At 41.7% G+C, this 20,615-nt stretch overlaps 1 protein-coding gene and 1 pseudogene across 1 annotated transcript in view; one reads left to right on the forward strand and one right to left on the reverse strand.

The window, feature by feature from the left end:
• LOC149162352 (uncharacterized) overlaps positions 1 to 20,615 on the reverse strand; it is a 187,476-nt gene that overhangs the window by 43,568 nt on the left and 123,293 nt on the right. The gene's annotated exons all lie outside the window — the stretch shown is intronic.
• On the forward strand, positions 6,368 to 7,746 carry LOC149162353 (cyclin-dependent kinase D-2 pseudogene; annotated as a pseudogene).

The following is a 20,615-nucleotide window of genomic DNA, read 5'->3' on the forward strand; positions in this document are numbered from 1 at the left end:
ATTGGGTTTTTCCGAGGATATTTGTCCAACAATAGCGGTGTAATTGTGTTGTATTTTCTTTCTTGCTCAGTATCTTGTTTCCGCATATAAATTAATTAAATGAAGGTTGCAGTGTATGTATTTCAATATTTGTCGTAGGAAACTGCAAATAACTTGTTCATGTAAATCTAACAAGTAGGAGAAATATCATCAGTTGTTGCAGTAGGGATTCCAGTTGAGGAATTTTCACAAGGAACAATCTTCTCATGTAGTGGAATTGGGAGACAACAAAAGCTATGTTGTGAAAGGCCTGGGATCAAATTCTTTGAAGTTGGACAATGGGGCAAAGCTACATCTCAACAATATACTCTATGTTCTAGGTGCAAAAAAGAATTTACTTTCAATTTCTTGCTTAGAAGATAAAGGTGATAAAGTTTCTTTTGTAGATGGAAAAGTTTTCGCTTGGGGTAAATATTCAAGCATTGATAAAGCTAGGGTTATTGGAATTCGTTAAGGAAGTCTCTATAGAGTAATAACACCATCTCCTTAGGCCCTAGTTCACATAGAAATCAATCCCATTGAACTATAGCATAGAGGATATGGACATTTACATGAAAAGGTTATTCCCTCTCTCAATAAATTGGTAAATGTCATTCCCAATATTAAAGAAGATCGTGAAGGAATACGCAAGGGATGTGCCTTGGGAAAGAATACAAGGAAACCATTTAGAAGCAATGAGACAAAGTCTAAAGAATCTTGGACCTTCTTCATTCAGATGCGTGTGGGCCTATGTCTGACAAATCACTTTGGGGTCATTTTTATTATGTAACCTTCATTGATGATCCCTCTAGAAAGACATGGCTCTATCTACTCAACACAAAGGACGAAGTATTTGAAAAGTTCAAGGAGTTTAGGTTTGAAGTAGAGACCTTAATTAAAAGAAGAACAAACATTTTGAGATTCGATAATGGTGGAAAATACACTTCAAAAGAAATAATTGCATATTGCAAAGAAGCAGGAATTAAGAGGAAGCTCATTGTTCCCTACAATCTCGAACAGAATGGAGTTGCAAAAAGGAAAAATAGAACACTTGAAGAATGTATATGAACAATGATTTTTGATCAAGATATTTCTAAATTTCTATGGGGAAAAGATGCAATGGCCGTTGTATATATACAAAATAGAATTCCTCATAAAATCCTCGATAATATGACACCCGGAGAAGCATTCACAGGAAGGAAGCCATGTGTGGACCATCTCTGAATCTTTGGATGCCCCGCCTATATCCATTTTCCAAAGGACAAACGAAAGAAACTAGATTCTACAAGCATTAAAGGGATTTCTGTTGGCTACAGTCTTTCTTCAAAGGCATATAGAATCTACATCAAGGAAGGAAGACATATTGAAGTAAGCAGGGACATTATATTTGATTCCGATGACGAAGACTGTTACGAATATAAATTATCTAAAATAAAATGGATATAAATAAATATAAATAATCAAAATAATGATTATCTTAAATAATCATTAGTTAAGTGAAAAGGAATATCTAAAAGACATGCCCAATCATGAAAGGACACCTGCCTAGGTATATAAGCAGGGCCTCATTGTAGCATTCAACATCCTTCTACATTTCATATATTACTAAAATACTATTCATAAATATATTTGAGTATTTTATATTAAAAGCACAAACACTCTTAAGTTTTGTCGCTTCAATGGTATTAGAATCATGTAAGCCTTTGGACATTATCTGCTACACAATATGCCATTAAGTTTACGTCCTGAATTCATTGAGCAGTAAAGATAAATTCAAGAATCGTTTCAGCAATTAAAAAAATCAAGTGCAGACATTACAGCATGTCTAAAGGAAGAATACAATGACATGAAAGGGACTAACATTAAAGATTGTTCGAACCAAGGAAATGTTGTTGAACATGTTCCTCAAGGTGACATAGACAAGATTGTTTGTGAAAAGCATTATATTCAAGCAAAAAGGAGGGCTGCAAATTCTGCCAAGCATGCCAGCGAGAAGAAGATGAGGAAAATGGAGGAAAGCAATGAGCTAGTGTATGAAAACAAGCAGAATGAAGTTGAAAAGCCACATATTTCTGCCATTGTTGGGTGGGAGTTCTCCAGCATCCCAATGAATAAGAAATCAAAAGACAAGGTTTCAAAAAACCATCTTATGTATCAGTGAGGCACATCTATTTGGCACTCCCAATTGATCAATAGTGAAGAAACTAAGGTGGATATCTTAAGAAACCATTGAATTGAAAGAGAGATTGATTTTCGACAATCACAATTCCACACACCTTCTGCTAAAACCAAAACTCCAAAAAACTTAATAAACAAGCCTCTTTTGGATTCCTCTAGCAAGAGGATTGGTACCTTAGGTGAGGCAGAAAGTGCAATATGTCATCAATGTCGGAAGAATGACAAAGTGAAGTTAGTGTGAAAATTCTATCATTGCAACAACTGATTTATTTTACCCTTATTTTCCAATAAGTTATTTACAAAAACCCTTCAATAAACATTAAAATAAATTCTACTGCAGAAATCACACCATAATACAGAAACAAATACATGCACAAGAATCAAACACATCAACATAGATATTTGGACAATTGTCCCTGGAAAAACTCAATGCGGGAAAATTGGTGCAGCAGAAGAGGATTTTATTAATCAGCTACTCTTTAGTACAACTGGGTGCCAAACTGGCTTACCCAACAGAGATAAATTCTCCAACACCTCCCCCAGGCTCAGCCTCACACTTGTTGGCCTCTGCGCAGCTCCCAGCCCCTCTGCGTCAACTCATGCTACTTTGTGTCAGCACTGGGCCTCTCTACGTCACATACGCAGGCCCTCCAGTGACTACGTAGTCCTCCTGCCTCTGCGTCTACCTCTCTAATATCTGCGTTGATCTTTTGGTACTATTCTTGCCTCTCTATTCTATTCTCGCTACCTCTTGCTGCAATCCAAACCTCTAGTTCGAATTTCTCACTAGACCCTGCTCCAGAAATCAAATTGACTGGTCTCCCTCAGTATATCTCCAACTAACCCTCAAGCCTTCTCTTATACTTTTCATGTTGATGAATCAACGACCGAGATTAAGTCCCTAATCAACGGCTAAGATTAAAATAGACTTGATCTTCGTCTCTTAGAATCTTCTCATCCTTATCTTTATTAACACCCATTAATATTTTTATTTTCCTAAGTTTAGACTTAGGACCTCATTAAAAATATTAATTATTTTAATAGCCTTTCATCCGAATGGAATTTTCCAAAATGATTTATGGGTTTTGGAGATATCATGCTCTTTAGTCTCTCCACCAATTTTCATGGCTAAAGCACATTTGATGCTACCCCAAATCAACACTCCCTCTTAGCGAGGAATGTGCTCTAGTAATACTCCACACTGAGCATTACTCTGATTATATGGCACAGGTACCTGTGATGATGCTAGACCTCCCCACCCAACATCCTCTGCACTACTGCATCATGTATTGTTTCCCATGGATCTATTACTGCCACTGCTACATCTGTACTGCAACTCCCTCTACCTCCGTGATGTTGCTGGTCCTTCTTCCTAACACTGCATCTGCATTGCAACCTCTTCTCATCATGCTACATCATGCTACTGGTGAATGCTACTGCACTGCAACATCATACCCATTTCTGCTACTGAAATGGGTTCTTTGTCATCCCCATCTTCTCCCTGAAATAATCAAACTTTGTTCTTCCAAGGGCCTTGGTAAGGATGTCTGCCACCTGTTCTCCTGTAGGAGTGTAGCTCAACTGTACTGCTCCTCGTTGGACACAGTCTTTGACAAAGGGACATCGAATATCAATATGATTTGACTGATCGTGAAATACTGGATTCTCAGAGAGCTTAATGCAAATCTGATTATCACACATGATCCTGGTCGCTCCATCTTTCTTCCGAATAGGTTCACAAGCAGTTTTCTAAGCCATATGGCTTCACACAAAGTTGTGCTTGCAACCATATATTCTACTTCAGCTGAGCTTAGAGCTACGGATTTCTGTTTCCTGCTGCACCAAGAGGTCATTCCCGATCCAATGTTGAAACAGTACCCAGAGGTACTTTTCCGATCCACAGAACTTCCAGCCCAATCTGCATCAGTAAATCCACTCAATCTGATATCCTTACTCTTGGTGTACAAGAGTCCATAATCAAATGTTCCCTGTATATATCTGAGAACATGTTTGGTTACTGCCTAGTGCACCCTCTTCAGTTCCACCATGAACTGACTGAGGGTGTTGACAGCGTAACAAATGTCTGGCCTGGTATTGACCAGATACATCAGGGACCTTATGAGCTGCCTATATAAGGTGGAATCAACATCCTTGTCTTCTCATGCATCAATTTTCATCCAGTTGATGATCATTGGAGTAGCCATGGGTCTACAATACTGCATCCTGAATCTCTTCAAAATTTCTGTAGCATATCTCCCTTGTCCAAGGAAGATCTCTCCCTTTTTGCTGCCAAACTTCCAACCCTAGGAAATAATGCATCTGTCCCAAATCCTTCATGTCAAATTCTGTGGCTAGATTCTTCTTGCAGTCCCCGATGAGCCTGGATGATCCTATCAGGAAGAGATCATCCACATATAATACTAGGATTAGAGGCTCATTCTCTACAACCAGATAGTAGAGATTTGGATCTGCGTCACTCTTGACAAATCCCATCTTCTGCAAGTAGCCATCAATTCGACCATACCATGCTCTAGGTGCCTGTTTCAGCCCATACAAGGCTTTCTTCAATCTGCATACATGAGACTTCTTCTCATGTGTCTCAAAGCCTTCTGGTTGTTCAATGTATACCTCCTCTTCTATCACCCCGTTCAGGAATGTCGTTTTGACATCCATCTAATGAATCTCCCATCCCATCTGTGCTGCAAGAGATATCACGGTTCTAATAGATGTATACCTGGCTATTGGGGCGAAGGTCTCTTCGTAGTCAATTCCTTCCTTCTAAGAATACCCCTTAGCCATAAACCTGGGTTTGTATTTTTCCACACTAACGTCTACGGTGTATTTAATCTTGTAGATCCATATCGAACCTACCACCGATCTGTATTGAGGCCTCGGCACTACCTCCCAGAAATCGTTCACCATTATCGAGTTGTATTCCTCTACCATCGCATCTAACCAAACCTGATGTTGAGCAGCCTCCTGAAAACTGGCAAGCTCCCCATCATGAGCTACTAATGCCTGATATCTATCTGGTTGTTTTCGCTCCATTTTATTGTTTCTTGGTGCACCGATGAAATCCTCTGCATCTCGCAGAATCTGACGAAGTTCCCTGCTCGTTCTTCCTCTGGTAGCAGGTGCTTCTGTTAGCTCCTCCTCCTCCTGTGATTCTTCATGATCCGAGGAAGAATTTTTTACTTCCATTGGTTGAAAAGGTTTGACCAACGGATCATCTTTTGATTGCTCCTTTGAAGCATTTCTTGAGATTTTCTAAAGGCCCTATCCTCCATGAACTTCACATCTTATCGAACTACTACCTTCCTGCTCCTTAGAGGATAGATTTTGTATGCCTAAGTGTTCTCGCTATATCCCACTAGATATCCTTTCTCTATAGTTTGATCTAGATTCTTCCTCTTTTCCTCGAGTATGCAACAGTATGCTAAGCTCCCAAGTATCCTGAAATGACTGACTTCAGGTGTCTTCCCTGTGAAGACTTTCTCTAGAGTAATCTTCCCAATGCCTAATGAGGAGTTCTATTCTGAACATAGACTGTTGTGTGTTATGAATATAATTCATAACAAAATAAATAAATACTAAGTAATCAAGTTGTGATTATGTTAAGAAGTCATTAGTTAAGTGAAAAGGCATGTCTAAAAGACACACCCAGTCATGAAAGGACACCTGCTTAAGTATATATATGTGGGTCCTCACTGTAACATTCATCACTTATACATTTTTATATATATAATAAATTATTATTACAAAATACCTGTAGTGTATTTTTACATTTAAGTCAACAAGCTATCAATTTTTATGCTTTAGTGGTATCAGAGCCATGGCGCACAATATAATCATGTGGGTCTTTGAACGTTGTTCTCCGCACAATGTGCCATTACGTTCACGTCCTGGTTGAGTTGAGCAGTTTAATAAAATTCAAGAAGTATTTCACCGTTTAGAAAAATCATGTGCCGAAGCTACAACATGTTTTAAGGAGAGTTATGCAGAAATCGATAATAAGGAAGATGATAGCGATGGTGAAAGAAAACAAGGTGACGTATTTGATGATTATAATGTTGAAAATTCTGATGAAGCTGATATAGATCAAGACGATAATCTAGATGAAGATGATGAATAGATGAAGATTATTGATTCGGGTGATAAAAGGGAAGTGAAAATGGCTAATTCCAATGATAGCAGAGGCTCTCGTGTTCCTCCTCCCCATCCTCCTTTAAAGCCACTCGATCACTCTAAACAGTATCGCAAAGGTATCAAACTTGGGCAAGGTACCTATGGGACAGTCTACAAGGCCTTCGATACTGTGACAAACAAAACTGTGATAGGAAAGAAAATCCATCTGGGTAAAGCCAAAGAAGGTGTTAATGTAACTACCTTAAGAGAAATCAAATTACTGAAGGAGCTTTCGCATCCAAATATAATTCAGCTAATAGATGCATATCCTCCCAAACTAAATTTACATATTGTCTTTGAATTCATGAAGAGCGATCTTGAGACTATTATAAAAGACAAAAACATAGTTCTCTTCCCAGTTGATATAAAATCCTATATGAAAATGACGTTGAAGGGGATTGTTGTTTGCCATAAAAAATGGGTTTTGCGCAGGGATATGAAACCAAATAATGTGTTGATTGCTTCTGACGGCCAATTGAAGTTAGGAGATTTTGGCCTGGCTCGCTTGTTTGGTAGTCCAGACCACAAATTTACTCATCAGGTTTTTGCACTTTGGTACAGGGCACCGGAGTTACTGTTTGGAGCTAAACATTATGGTGCAGTTGTAGATATTTGGGCAGCAGGGTATATTTTTGCAGAACGTCTTCTCCAAAGACCGTTCCTTCAGGGTGTGGGTGATCTTGACCACATAGGGAAGGTTTTTGCAACCCTTGGAACTCCTAGACAGTCACAGTGGCCAGATGTGGCCACAAATCCAGATTTTGTTGAATTCCAGTTTGTTCCTGCACCACCACTGCATTCATTATTCCCCATGGCTAGTGAATATGCCTTGGATCTTTTGTCAAAGATGTTTATGTTGGATCTAAAAAATAGGATTACTGCACAGCAAGCAATGGAACACAAATATTTTTCTTTTGTGCTTGCTCCCACGATGCGAGATTTACTTCCCAAACCCTCTAAGGTGGATTCATCAAGGCCCGCAAAGCATGCATCTCCAGATGGTCCTGTAGTGTTGTCTCCTTCTAAGGCAAGGCGGGTAATGCTCTTTCCAAATAATTTGGTTGGAAATATATCAAAGCAAGTTTCTCAATCTACTACTGGAGGACACCAATTGAATTGGACATGCCGACACACAAGCTACGTGAAGTTTGCCCTCCGAGGTCCAGAAGTACTGAATATGGCAAGAAAAATTTGAAGAGGGAAACAATGGACATGTTTGCTCCATTGGAATCATGGTCTAGTTTAGAAATTGAAGCACAACGTTTAATAGAGCTTCACAAAAGAGAATGCAGAAGATCTGCGAGGCGTTTCCATACATCTTCCTCACGTCTTCTTCCTATTCACCCTCCCCACTTATCCCTGTAGCCAACGTCAAGGATTCAAATCTGGCAACATTCTCACCCGCAAATCTACTTGTGTTTTTCTCTGCGGCAACAACTTGGAGCGGCCGAATTTTACGTGGGTGTTGTTCAGTTCATTTCACCCGCAAATCTACATGTGTTCTCTGCAGCAACAACTTGGGACGACCAAATTTTATGTGGGTGTTGTTCAGTTCATGGCGAGTGATGTTATCTCCAAAACCGCAACACCTGCTCCGGTCGATGCCAGGATTCCTCTATCCCGACCATCTAGTCCCATTCCTGATCATCAGCCTATGTTCCCAACCATCCACGCTACCATATCCGCTCAACCATACACCCTCGCTTCGACCTGCTACCTCTGCCGCAAACCATACACCTGCTGTAAACTGCCTGCATGTCCGCTACCGTACTTAGCTGATGCACAACACGCTGCGATTGTTCCTGTTCAAGAGACTATGAATGGCAAGTTTAATGAGGAGACAAAGATAAAGGCCATTGATTGCTTAAATTGGTGTGAAATTGAAATCAATGTCAACCAATTTTCAAAGGGTATGTAGATTATCAAATGCATAAAAATGGTTGACCTTTGATATTGAAGCTGAAGGATTGGCCCCCACGAAATTTCTTTGAAGAACGTTTACCACGCCATAGAGTTGAATCCATTAATGCATTGCCCTTTCATGAGTACACAAATCCTGAATGGGGATTCTTAATCTGGCAGCAAAGCTTCCTAATAATTGTTTATACCCTGATCTAGGAACAAGAACTTACATTGCTTATGGGACAAGTGAAGAACTTGGCCGAGGTGATTTTGTTACTAAGCTGCACTATGATATGTATGATGTGGTAAATGTATTGACTCATACCACTAAAGTCATGTTCCTAGGGTGGCAGCAACTTAAGATGGATAAAATTCAAAGATCATTGAGAGCATTAGACTCAGAAGAACTTTATCAAGAGACTCTTGAAACTAACAACAATGCAGATACTAAATCTTGTGAACTTGATGATGCCCCTAAGGGAGTTGGAGCAAGATCGAGGTTGCTAGAAGGAAAGGCTGACTTGGTGGTTTGAGGAGGTCTATGTCTAGGTTGAAGAAGAGTCTTGGATTATCTCATCTTAACTACTAAAGGAAGAAGTTTGACTGGGTTTTCCCCTAGATAGGGTGCTTATATCTTGTGTCTCTTGTTCTTGTGATCTTCATACACATAATTTGGTAATTGCTTGATGAAAATTAATATAATAAAGAAATAAAATACGCCAACATAATTCACAAGTAATTATCAAGGAAGAGAAATTTAACCCTAATTCTACTAGCATTGATTTCTCAACAAAAGATAACAGATAGAACTCTGAAGAGTCTATGACCTTGGTAATTACTAGAAATACTAAATTCTTAAAGTAAAAGGAATTTCTATTCCTTTTACTTGAATTTTAAAAATTACCATTAATTGTTCCAAGATGTTTGAGAGTGGTTACACCCTCATCAAACTTCATACAATAAAGTGGAATTTCATATCCAATTTAGAATTCAATAGGCTTAAAATATTCAAGATTTTAGGATTGGCAAGATTATAGTGTTTCCTCTTGATCGTACAATAATGGATTTGCATGGGATGAGAGCAACGTTAGGGCTTCTCCATACGGCAATGTTAGGGCTTCTCCAAAGGGCAACGTTAGAGCTTCTCCATAGGGCAGTGTTAGAGCTTCTCCATAGGGCAGTGTTAGAGCTTCTCCATAGGGCAGCATTAGGGCTTCTCCATAGGGCAGCGTTAGGGCTTCTCCATAGGGTTGCGTTAGGGCCTCTACATAGGGCTGCATTAGGGCAGCGTAGGGCCTCTCCATAGGGCTGCATTAGGGCAGCGTAGGGCCTAGGGCACTCCCTCTAGATTAGGGCAGCGTTATCCCTTAGGATCTCTCCTCCTACTAAAACTCAAAGACAAGTAGAGAGGAAGAGATCCCAAGTGTGTTGTAATGACTTGAAGGACACCTCTATTTATACTAAAACGTTGAGCACAAGTGGGGTTTATTTGATTGTTGGCCGATCTTGATGATTTGTCCCATAACACTAATAAATTCATATCTCCATGAATACTTATCGGAATCGGATTATCTTTAGATCAATCCTATACCTCTCGATGAGAGGGATCCAAGAAAAATATCAGCTGCCATTAATAAGATGACCAACATGGAATTTGGCCCTAGTTGCCAATTTTAACACTCCCTCTCAACTAGGGAGAACTCCATCGGCTGATCCATATGTCCGACTGTACTATCTTTGCCATCAGTGCCTTGCATTGCTCTACTCTGCTGAGCTCTCTTGAGCTATGCTCTTCTCTGCTGAGCTCTGTTGAGCTCTGCTCTTCTCTACTAAGCTCTGCTCTGCTAAACCATGAAGAAGAAGAATTGATCGAGAATGTTTCATACCATTCTCTACTGACCCGAAGTCAGTTTCATATGAAGAGAGTGTGTCACACCACTCTTACTGACCCGAAGTCAGTTTCATATGAGGAGAGTGTGTCACACCACTCTTACTGACCCAAAGTCAGTTTCATTGATCCCAAATCAATATCACAAGAGAGTGTCTCAAATCACTCATATTGATCCCAGATCAATGGAGATCATCCTAGCATAGGGAGTATGGTGGATACAATGATGCGTCCATCGATAGTACTACCAATGGTCCCTAACCCCATTTCCCTACTCATTGATCAAATGAGAGGTACTTCCCATGAGTCCCAGACTGCATGGGACTCATGGGAAGAATTGATCGAGAATGTCTCATACCCTTCTCTATTGACCCGAAGTCAGTTTCATATGAGGAGAGTGTGTCACACCACTCTTACTGACCCGAAGTCAGTTTCATTGATCCCAGATCAATATCAGAAAAGAGTGTCTCAAACCACTCATACTGATCCCAGATTAATGGAGGTCATCCTAGCATAGGGAGTACGGTAGATACAATGATGCGTCCATCGATAGTACTACTAATAGTCCCTAACCCCATTTCCCTACTCATTGATCAGATGAGAGGTACTTCCCATGAGTCCCAGACTGCATGGGTAGGATGCCTCGACAAGAGAACTAATCATCATGTCCCAAAGTCGCCACGGGGTATCACGAGGGAAGTCTGAGCCATTCACCCTGTACACAACACACCATTAGGGGAGGGTAGGTCGCCCTATGGTCATGTGTTGCTCTAGTAAGTACTCCAAGCCCCTTATAAGAAGGTCTCTCTACGACTCCAAGTCGTTCGAGAAAGTCGTAGATTTGACCTTTCCCCGGGGCTTTGACAAAATATCTACGAACTGTACATCAGTCTCAATGCGATGGGGCCTCCTCGCTCATCGACTTACCATATCACAAATAAGGTGGTATCTAATGTCTATCTGCTGGAGCAATCATCAAATATGAGATTCCTCAACCCATCAAATGAGAGAGGGAGCACCCTTTTATTCGATGGAGTGCCTTGAAGCACTACAATCAATAAGCCAGATTCCCAAAGAATCTGAAGGAGAGGGCCAATACAAGATAACACTTCTTTATCTTATCAGAAACAATATTTGATTCTTCATACCTGGGGTTCCTTGCTTTCTCTGAAGAGTCGGTCGTGTCCTTGATGACCTGCATTACCTATCATCCCTCCGATCGTTGAAGATGTCCTGGAATGATTGTTATCATCATCAAGTGATGTGTCCTTGCCAGTCGGACAATCCTTCGCATAATGGCCGAACTTATTTCAACCATGGCATCTGCCTTTCCTTCCACCCTTAGATCCAAACTTCCCATAGAAGTGATCTTCAGATAGGCCATCAAAAACTTTCGCTACGCCATTCTAATAATATTCTCTGCTTCGACTTCACCCTTGGTGAATTAGAAGAGGAATGAGGAATCCATTGATCCTTTTGTCCTTTCCCAACTGTCTTTGGTGATTGCTCTTTCACTCTTGTTTGGGCTTTGTCTTCACCTCAGCTCTGATACCATGTTAATTTTAGGTATGTTCTATGCTTAGAGAAATTTATTTCAATTTTCACAGTTAGCTCAATATCTTTTCCAGATTAGCAATCACATCAACATTAAAGTAAACTGTAGATAGAACATAAACATAAATCGCAAAAGACAAGCCAAGACAAAAGGACACAAGATGTGGCGCTAGCCAGGGACAATCCCCAATGTGGGGAAACCCTTGATCAATTCTTCTTTTATGTTCTTCAATAGTTCAGCAAAGAGAGAGAGAGATAGTACATTTACAACAGAAGTCAGCACTTTGACTTATCAAGATAAGAGCATAGATCATCTCTAAGAAGATGATACATGAGATCAGTTGAAGACATGTTGCTTCAACTGATTCTCCAAGGTGACTCCTTCACCTATCATTGTGCTGCATCTCGTCATCATGCTGCACCTCACCATGTTGCACCCATCATCACTATGCTACATCTCATCATTCTTCATCAATCATGATTGTACCCATCATTGTACTGCATCATGTGCCATTGCTGCACCATGTTGCCATACTGTCCTATGTTCTTGCTTGTTGTTCCTTGCATGCTTGTTGTATTTCGTGTACTTGTTGCACCAAGTACCATATTGGTGTCCCATTATTGTTTTGTCTCATCATACGGTTGTCCCAACATCTTACGGCTATCACTTTGATCATTGGAATGTTATATCATTGTTGTCCCATCATCTTGCAGTTGTCCCTTTATGTTATATCATTGTTGTCCCATCATCTTGCAGTTGTCCCTTTGATCATTGCAGCATTATATCATTGTTGTCCCAACATCTTAGAACTGTCCCTTGAATATTGCAGCACTATATCATTGTTGTCCCATCGTCTTGCAGCTGTCCCTTTGATCATTGCAGCATTATATCATTGTTGTCCCATCATCTTACAGTTGTCCCTTGAATATTGCAGCACTATATCATTGTTGTCCCAAAAACAAGCTACTACTCCAGCAATTAACTCGGCCTCTATTGAGGAACTCAGGCCTCCTCCACGTTGTCTTAGAGCCTCCCTCTCTTGCAGCGATTAGGGCAATCCATAGACTGCATTAAGGTTCTAGGGCATCCATTTAGGGTATAGACCCTTTTCTAGGTTGCATTGAGGGCTTACATTGATGCCCTTCTTGACTGCATATACCTCTTCATGGGTTATGTTAGGGCTTCTCCATAGGGCAGCGTTAGGGCTTCTCCATAGGCCATAAGGCAGCATTAGGGCTTCTCCATAGGGCAGCGTTAGGGCCCTCCATAGGGCTGCATTAGGAAAGTGTAGGGCCTCTCCATAGAGCTGCGTTAGGGCAACATAGGGCCTAGGGCACTCCCTCTAGATTAGGGCAGCGTTATCCCTTAGGATCTCTCCTCCTACTAAAGCCCAAATACAAGTAGAGAGGAAGACATCCCAAGTGTGTTGAAATGACTTGAAGGCCACCTCTATTTATACTAAAACGTTGAGCACAAGTGGGGTTTATTTGGTTGCTGGCCGACCTTGAAAAATTGTCTGATAACACTAATAAATTCATATCTCCATGAATACTTATTGGAATTAGATGATCTTTAGATCAATCCTACACCTCTCAATGAGAGGGATCCAAGAAAAATATCAGCTGTCATTAATAAGATGACCAACATGGAGTTTGGCCCTAGTTGCCAATTTTAACAGGCACAAATTTTGACGCAGATTTTGGCACGAATTTCAAGGCAACCGTACTGCTAAACTTCGTATGGTCTTTATAGTCCATACAGCAAGTTCTAGCCACATTTTTTGAAGCAGGGCGTACAACATTTAATTTTTTTTACTACTGGAAAATTTCTGTTTTGGCTGTTTGCTGATTGGCACGATTTTTGAGGTGGAGTTCAAGCACAAAAATCAAGATAAGTTGTAATTTGTGGTTACTTGAATTTTTACTGTGTATTTCAGTTTCTCTGTAAAAGCAATTTCAGAAATCAAGAAGAGCTCTCAAGCTGATTTTCCCCAAGAGTTGTAGGAAAATTTTCCAGGGTCACATTGACCAAAAATCAATGTGTTATTTTCTGTTAGTGGTTGTCGTAATTTTGTTGTGTTTTATTTCTGCAATTTCAGCAATTGTGAAATCTCTAAATTTGTGTTTTCAGAAAATATTGTCATTTCCAAATTTTAGAATTTTTATCATGCTTGGATTTAAAACTAAATGCATGGAGTGATAAAGAAAACTGATAACCAGAGTGGGGGTTGAAATTTCTTCAAGGTTCCACCATGAACTGACTGAGAGTGTTGACAGTGTAACAAATGTCTGGTCTGGTATTGACCAGATACATCAGGAAGCCCATAAGTTGCCTGTACAAGGTGGGATCAACGTCTTTATCTTCTGATGCATCAATCTTCTTCCAGTTGGTGATCATTGGAGTAGCCATAGATCTACAGTCCTACATCCTGAATCTCTTCAAGATCTTTGTAGCATATCTCCCTCGTCCAAGGAAGATCTAATCGTTCTGCTGCCAAACCTCCAACCCCAGGAAATAATGCAACTGTCCCAAATGCTTCATGTCGAATTTTGTGGCTAGGTTCTTGCAATCACTGATGAGCCTCGATGATCCTGTCAAGAAAAGACCATCCACATATAACACCAAGATTAGAGGCTCATTCTCTACGACAAGATAGTAGAGATTAGGGTTTGCGTCACTCTTGACGAACCCATCTTCTGCAAGTAGCCATCAATTCGACCGTACCATGCTCTAGGTGCCTGTTTAAGCCCATAAAATACTTTCTTTAATCTGCATACATGAGATTTCTTCTCATGTGTCTCAAAAACTTCTGGTTGTTCAATGTATACTTCCTCTTCTATTACCCCATTCAAAAATGTCGTCTTGACATCCATCAGATGAATCTCCCACCCCATCTGTGCTGCAATAGATATCATGGTTCTAATAGAAGTATAGTTGGCTACTAGGGCAAAGGTTTCTTCGAAGTTTATCCCTTCCTTCTGAGCATACCCCTTAGCCACAAACCTGGCTTGTATTTCTCCACACTGCCGTCTACAGCATATTTGACCTTGTAGATCCATCATGAACCTACCACTGGCATGTCTTGAGGCCTAGGTACCACTTCCCAGACATCATTGACCGTTATAGAGTTGTATTCCTCCACCATATCATCTACCCATACCTGATGCTAAACGGCCTCCTGAAAACTAGAAGATTGCCCAACATGAGCTACTAAGGCCTAGTATTTTCTAGCTATCTTCACTCTCTTTTATTATTCCTAGGTGCACCAATGAAGTCCTCTGCATCCCATAGAATCTGTCGGAGTTCCCGGCTCGTTCTTCCACTGATAGTAGGCACATCTATCAACTCTTCCTCTTCCTGAGATTCCTCCTATTCTGAAGCTTTGTCTTCGGGAGAATTTCTGGTATTCGTTTCCGCTGGTCGAAGTGGTTTGAGAAACAGCTCGTCTTTCGACAACTCCTCGAAAGGCATTCCTCGGGATTTCCTGAAAGCTCTGTCCTCCATGAACTTTACATCCCGTCGAACTACTACCTTCCTACTCCCTGGAAGATAGACTCTATATGCCTTAGCATTCTCGATATATCCCACAAGATATCCTTTGTCAGCAGTTTGATCTAATTTCTTTCCCTTTTCTTCGGGTATACAGCAATATGCTAAACTCCCAAATATCCTGAAATGGATGACTTCAAGTGTCTTCCCAGTGAAGACCTTCTCCACAGTGATTTTGCCTAATGCTTTGTGTGGAGTCCTGTTCTAGACATAAACTATCGTGCTGCATGCTTCTGCCCACAGGAATTTAGGTATATCTTGATCATACATCATTGCCCTAGCTTCTTCCACAATAGTCTTGTTTTTCCTTTCTGCTACTCCATTCTGCTCTGGATTGTAGGAAGTTGTCCACTCTCTTCTGATGCCTTCCTTAGCGCAAAAATCGATGAAGTCCTTGTCTGAGCGCAACACTTTTATCTTCTTTCCTGTCAGATTCTCCACTAGAGGCTTGAACTCTTTGAATCGACCAAAAACCTCATCCTTGGTTTTCAGAAAGTAGATCCAAATCTTTTTCGAATGGTCATCGATGAAGGTGACGAAGTATTCGGCACCACTAAGAGCTTTCGTGGACATCGGTTCGCAGATGTCTGTGTGTATCAATCCTAGCACACTCTTAGCCCTATTGTTACTTCTGGAAAATGTTGCTTTGGTATACTTGCTCAGAGCCCCGTGGTATAAGTGTCCCATCCTCCTATGCCATAGTTCATTCAAATCTTTGTCTCCATGCCTATCAATGCCATTGGTGATTCTAGCTACAACCTGTTACTTCTAATTCCAATCTAGGCCTTCTTTTTCCAACTTGGGTGTTTGACATATACTTTCTCCTTAATGAAGTAAATATCATAGCCCTTGTTTTGAAGTTGAGATACATAGGGTAAGTTCATCCCCAACCCTGGCACACGCAGCACATTGGTTGCTCGAAGCCGCTCTCCTGTTTCAGTTTTAAAGACTACAGTACCTCTTCCTACTGGAGTACACTTTGCCTTATTTCCCATGGTGATCTGAAAATTCATTCTTTCTTCCTGATAATCTGAAAAAAAAAACATTCTCGGATTCCTGTCATATGCCAAGAAGCTCCAGTGTCTATATACCAAACCTCAGAGAAGGTAGACCTTGCTAAGCAAGCGACTTCTTCTTCCTATCTGGAAGCTAACATAGAATAAACGTAATTCATGTCCCTTGTGCATTCTTCTGGAAATCTGCGCGAGTCCCCTTGAGTGGATTCCTCTGCATCATGCTCTTGACCCATAGTTGATTTTCCTCTCCTGTTGTCGAATCTCTGTCTAATACCATGTGCAAATTTCTAAACTAAAATTCTACTGCAGCAACTGATTTACTTCACCTACTTTTTATTCACAATAAGTTATTTACGAAATCCCTTCAGCAAATATTAAATGAATTCTACAGCAGTTATCACACAATTACCCAAAGAAAAATGCATGCACAAGATCCAATCACATCAACACAGTTGTTTTTGGACAATTGTCCCCAGAAAAACCCAATGCGGGAAAATTGGTGCAACAGATCAGGGCTTTATTAATCTTCAGCAACAATTTCTTTCACAAGGAATCATTTTACAAGGAAACTAAAAGAAAACACCTGAGACTTTCCCTTAGAGACTTTCTGACACTTTCGAGACCTTTCTCCCACTCTTGCGTCACCTCTGCATCACAATGCGTGGCTCAGCATGGCTCCGAGTGGCTCTGCATCCCTTTGTGTCGGCCTGGGTGAGGGCTACGTCTATCCTCTGGACTACGTCTCTCTCTACATTGTCTCTCACTGTCCCTGCGTCACCTCCTCAGTCACTGCCTGTTGTTGATGCACTCCTCTTCCTCCACCCTACAACTCTCCCTCTGAAATCAATCTCCTTTACTTAAGAATCGATTTTCCTCGAGATACTAAGTATCTATCGGTGTGTCTCCAAATGATTCTCAAGTCTTCTCTTATACTTTTCTTGTTGATGAATCAACGGCTAAGATTAAAATAGACTTGATCCTCATCTCTTAGAAGCTTCTCACCCTTATCTTTATTCATACCCATTAATATTATTATTTTTCCAAGTTAAGACTTAGGAACCCATTAAAAATATCAATTATTTTAATAACTCCTCATCCAGGTGGAATTTCTCAAAACGATTTCTGGTCTTGGAGATCTCATGTGTCATAGCCTCTCCTCCAAATTTCAAGGCTAGAGCACATCCGATGCTACCAAAAATCAACACACATAACCCAAGCAAATAAAGGTGTTGAAGTTTCTAAGTTTAATTAATTTAGAAACCCTTCATGCACTTTTCCTGATTTATTCCTACCTACTTGTTAATTTTTCTTTAACAAGTTATTTACAAAGTAAATACTGAAAATAAACACTAGTGCATGCTCAACATATTACAAATCAGCAACTAAAAGAAATAAGAACAAACACACCACATGACACCATTTTTTTGGACCAATGTCCCCAGAAAAACCCAATGCGGGAAAATCGGTGCAGCTATCTGAGGGTTTTCTTATTAAGCAATATCAAAGTACAATTTGGGTATCGTAACTAGCCTACCCGATAGAGAATTTTCTTAGCAGCTATACCTCACAGTTTGAGAGAACTTTCTTGGCTGAAACCACGGAATTCCGGTAGCTCCTCAGCACAAAACTGCTCCAGCAACCCCAGCGTCTGCTCAATCTGGACTGCGTCAGCCCCTCTCTGTCTCACGTTGGCCCTGCCTCGGCCTTTCTTGGCCTACATCAGCCCCAAGAGGCCCTGCGTCAGCTCAAGGAACCTCTGCATCAGCTACGTTGGCCCCTCTGGTGCTCTACGCATCACTTGGCTGCCTTTGCATGAGCCCCTGTTGGCTCTGCGTCACCCTCCTTGGTTGTTGCGCTGCTCTCCCAGCACAATCTATGCCTTCTCTATTCCTCTGTACTCAATTGCCCTCTACTGCTCTCTCGATCATTGATTCTATCTCTCTTAGCAAACCCCGCTCTAGAGAATAGAATCACTGATCATCTGGTGTATTCTCCAAGTGACCCTCAAGTCTCCTCTTATACTTTTCCTGTTGACATATCAACTGCCGAGATTAAGTCCTTAATCAATGGCTAAGATTAGATCTGGCTTGATCCATGTCTTTTGGACCACTCTAACACAGATTCATATTGATACACATTAATATTTGATTTTCTCTAAGTTTAGACCTAGGGACTCCATTAAAATATTAATTATTTTAGTATCTCCTGATCTGTTTAGAATCTACCCAAACCCTTTCTGGGTATTGGAGATCTCATGTGCCCCGGCCTCTCCACCAAATTTCATGGCTAGAGCACATCAGATGCTACCCCAAATCAACACTCCCTCTTAGCAAGGACTGTGCTCTAGCAATACCCCTCACTGAGTATTACTCTCATCATCCGGCATCGGTACCTGTGCTGATGCTAGGCCTTCCTGCCCACCATCCTCTGCACTGCTGCCTCTTGTACTGCTGCCCATGGTTCTGCCACTGCCACTGCTCCATCTGTACAATAGCTCCCTCTGCATCCGTGTTGCTGCTCGTCCTTCCTCCCAGCACTGCATCTACATTACAACTCCCTCTGCATCTGTGTTGCTGCTGGTCATTCCTCCCAACATTGCATCTGCATTGCACCTCCTCTCATCATGTTGCATCGTGTTGCCCACTGCTACACTGCAACTCAGTTACTAAGAAGTAAGTAACTGATCTCCCAACTGTCCTCCCTGTTGGGCTAGAAACACCCACTGATGCTGAAGCTCCCTCTGTAGCTGACAAGTGCTCCTTATCTCTAACCTCTGCGCTACTGCAACAACTCCCTGCATCTCGCACCATTTCACACCTCATTGTGCCTTCCTGCACTGGTGCAACACTCATGTGCCTCTCGCACTACTGCAGCCTGCTAACTCTATGCTATATCGGGACTCTTGCACTGTAGCTCTCTCGGCCGCTCCATCTGCATCCGTCTCCACCCACTCAGCCAATCCTGCTACTCCTCGTTGGGGCTCCCGTAGCCAGGTCTAATCCAAGAGTTTGGGTACCTCAAGGATCCTGCGCCTCATCGCTTGTAGTCCACCTGACTATAGCTCGATGTCTCCCCACTTCCGCTCAAGTGGCGTGTGTGCACTCATGGCACAATCATCGTCTGTCAAAACTTCCTTCTCTGCCCGTGCTGGCATTGCCTTAGTCTCGAAAGACTCTCCCTTACTGTTCTTCCTTGGGCACTAGGTTGCATAGTGACCAATCTCCCCACAGTGGAAGCACTTTCACACCTCATTGTGCCTTCCCGCACTGGTGCAACACTCATGTGCCTCTCGCACTGCTGCAGCCTGCTAGCTCTATGCTATATCGGGACTCCTGCACTGTAGCTCTCTCCGCCGCTCCATCTGCATCCGTCTCCACCCACTCAGCCAATCCTGCTACTCCTTGTTGGGGCTCCCGTAGCCAGGTCTAATCCAAGAGTTTGGGTACCTCAAGGATCCTGCGCCTCATCGCTTGTAGTCCACCTGACTATAGCTCGATGTCTCCCCACTTCCGCACAAGTGGCGTGTGTGCACTCATGGCACAATCATCGTCTATCAAAACTTCCTTCTCTGCCCATGCTGGCATTGCCTTAGTCTCGAAAGACTCTCCCTTACTGTTCTTCCTTGGGCACTAGGTTGCATAGTGACCAATCTCCCCACAGTGGAAGCACTTGATCTCAGAGAGATCTTTCTTCTTCCGCTTCTTCTGCTTTCCCTCAGATGCTAGGGCCACATCCTCCTCCTCCTGCTTGACCTTGATCCCTTTGTTGTTGATACCTATCTTTGACTGCCATCTGATCTCTTCCTGGCGAGGAGTTGCCCAAATCTCGTCCCAAGGTAGGAGAGTCCCTCTACCCAGGATACTCTAGACAAACACTTCCCCCTCTTATGAGACAACATTCAAGGTTGTCCTCACCATAAGCTCCTGATCCAGTGTCTCCTATAGCAGTCAACTGATCTCATATCTCATTCAATCCTCTGAGGAAGGAGTCAATCGTTTGACCCTTCTTCATCTGATACGACCTCATCTAGTTCTCGAGCAGCATTCTTCTCTGCACAGAAGTATGCTGGTACAGGTTCTTGAGAGCCTCCCACATCTCAACTGTCGTTTCCTTCTCGGCTATATGTGGTACTACATGATCCTTGACCCCCTCAAGGATAATGCACTTGGCCCTCGCCATCGCCTCCTCGTACTTGTCATTATCATTGGGGTCAACCGAGATAGCTATAACCTTCAAGGCGAAGTTCTTGACACGATTCCTGTCAAGCACTGATAAGATTCTAGCCTTCCAGACTGCAAAGTTGGATGTTCCGTCCAGTCTATCC

This window comes from Pinus tabuliformis, chromosome 5_2 (genome assembly GCF_031772625.1).
Source record: "Pinus tabuliformis cultivar Carrire ecotype Pingquan chromosome 5_2, CPIR1, whole genome shotgun sequence".
Lineage (NCBI taxonomy): Eukaryota > Viridiplantae > Streptophyta > Pinopsida > Pinales > Pinaceae > Pinus > Pinus tabuliformis.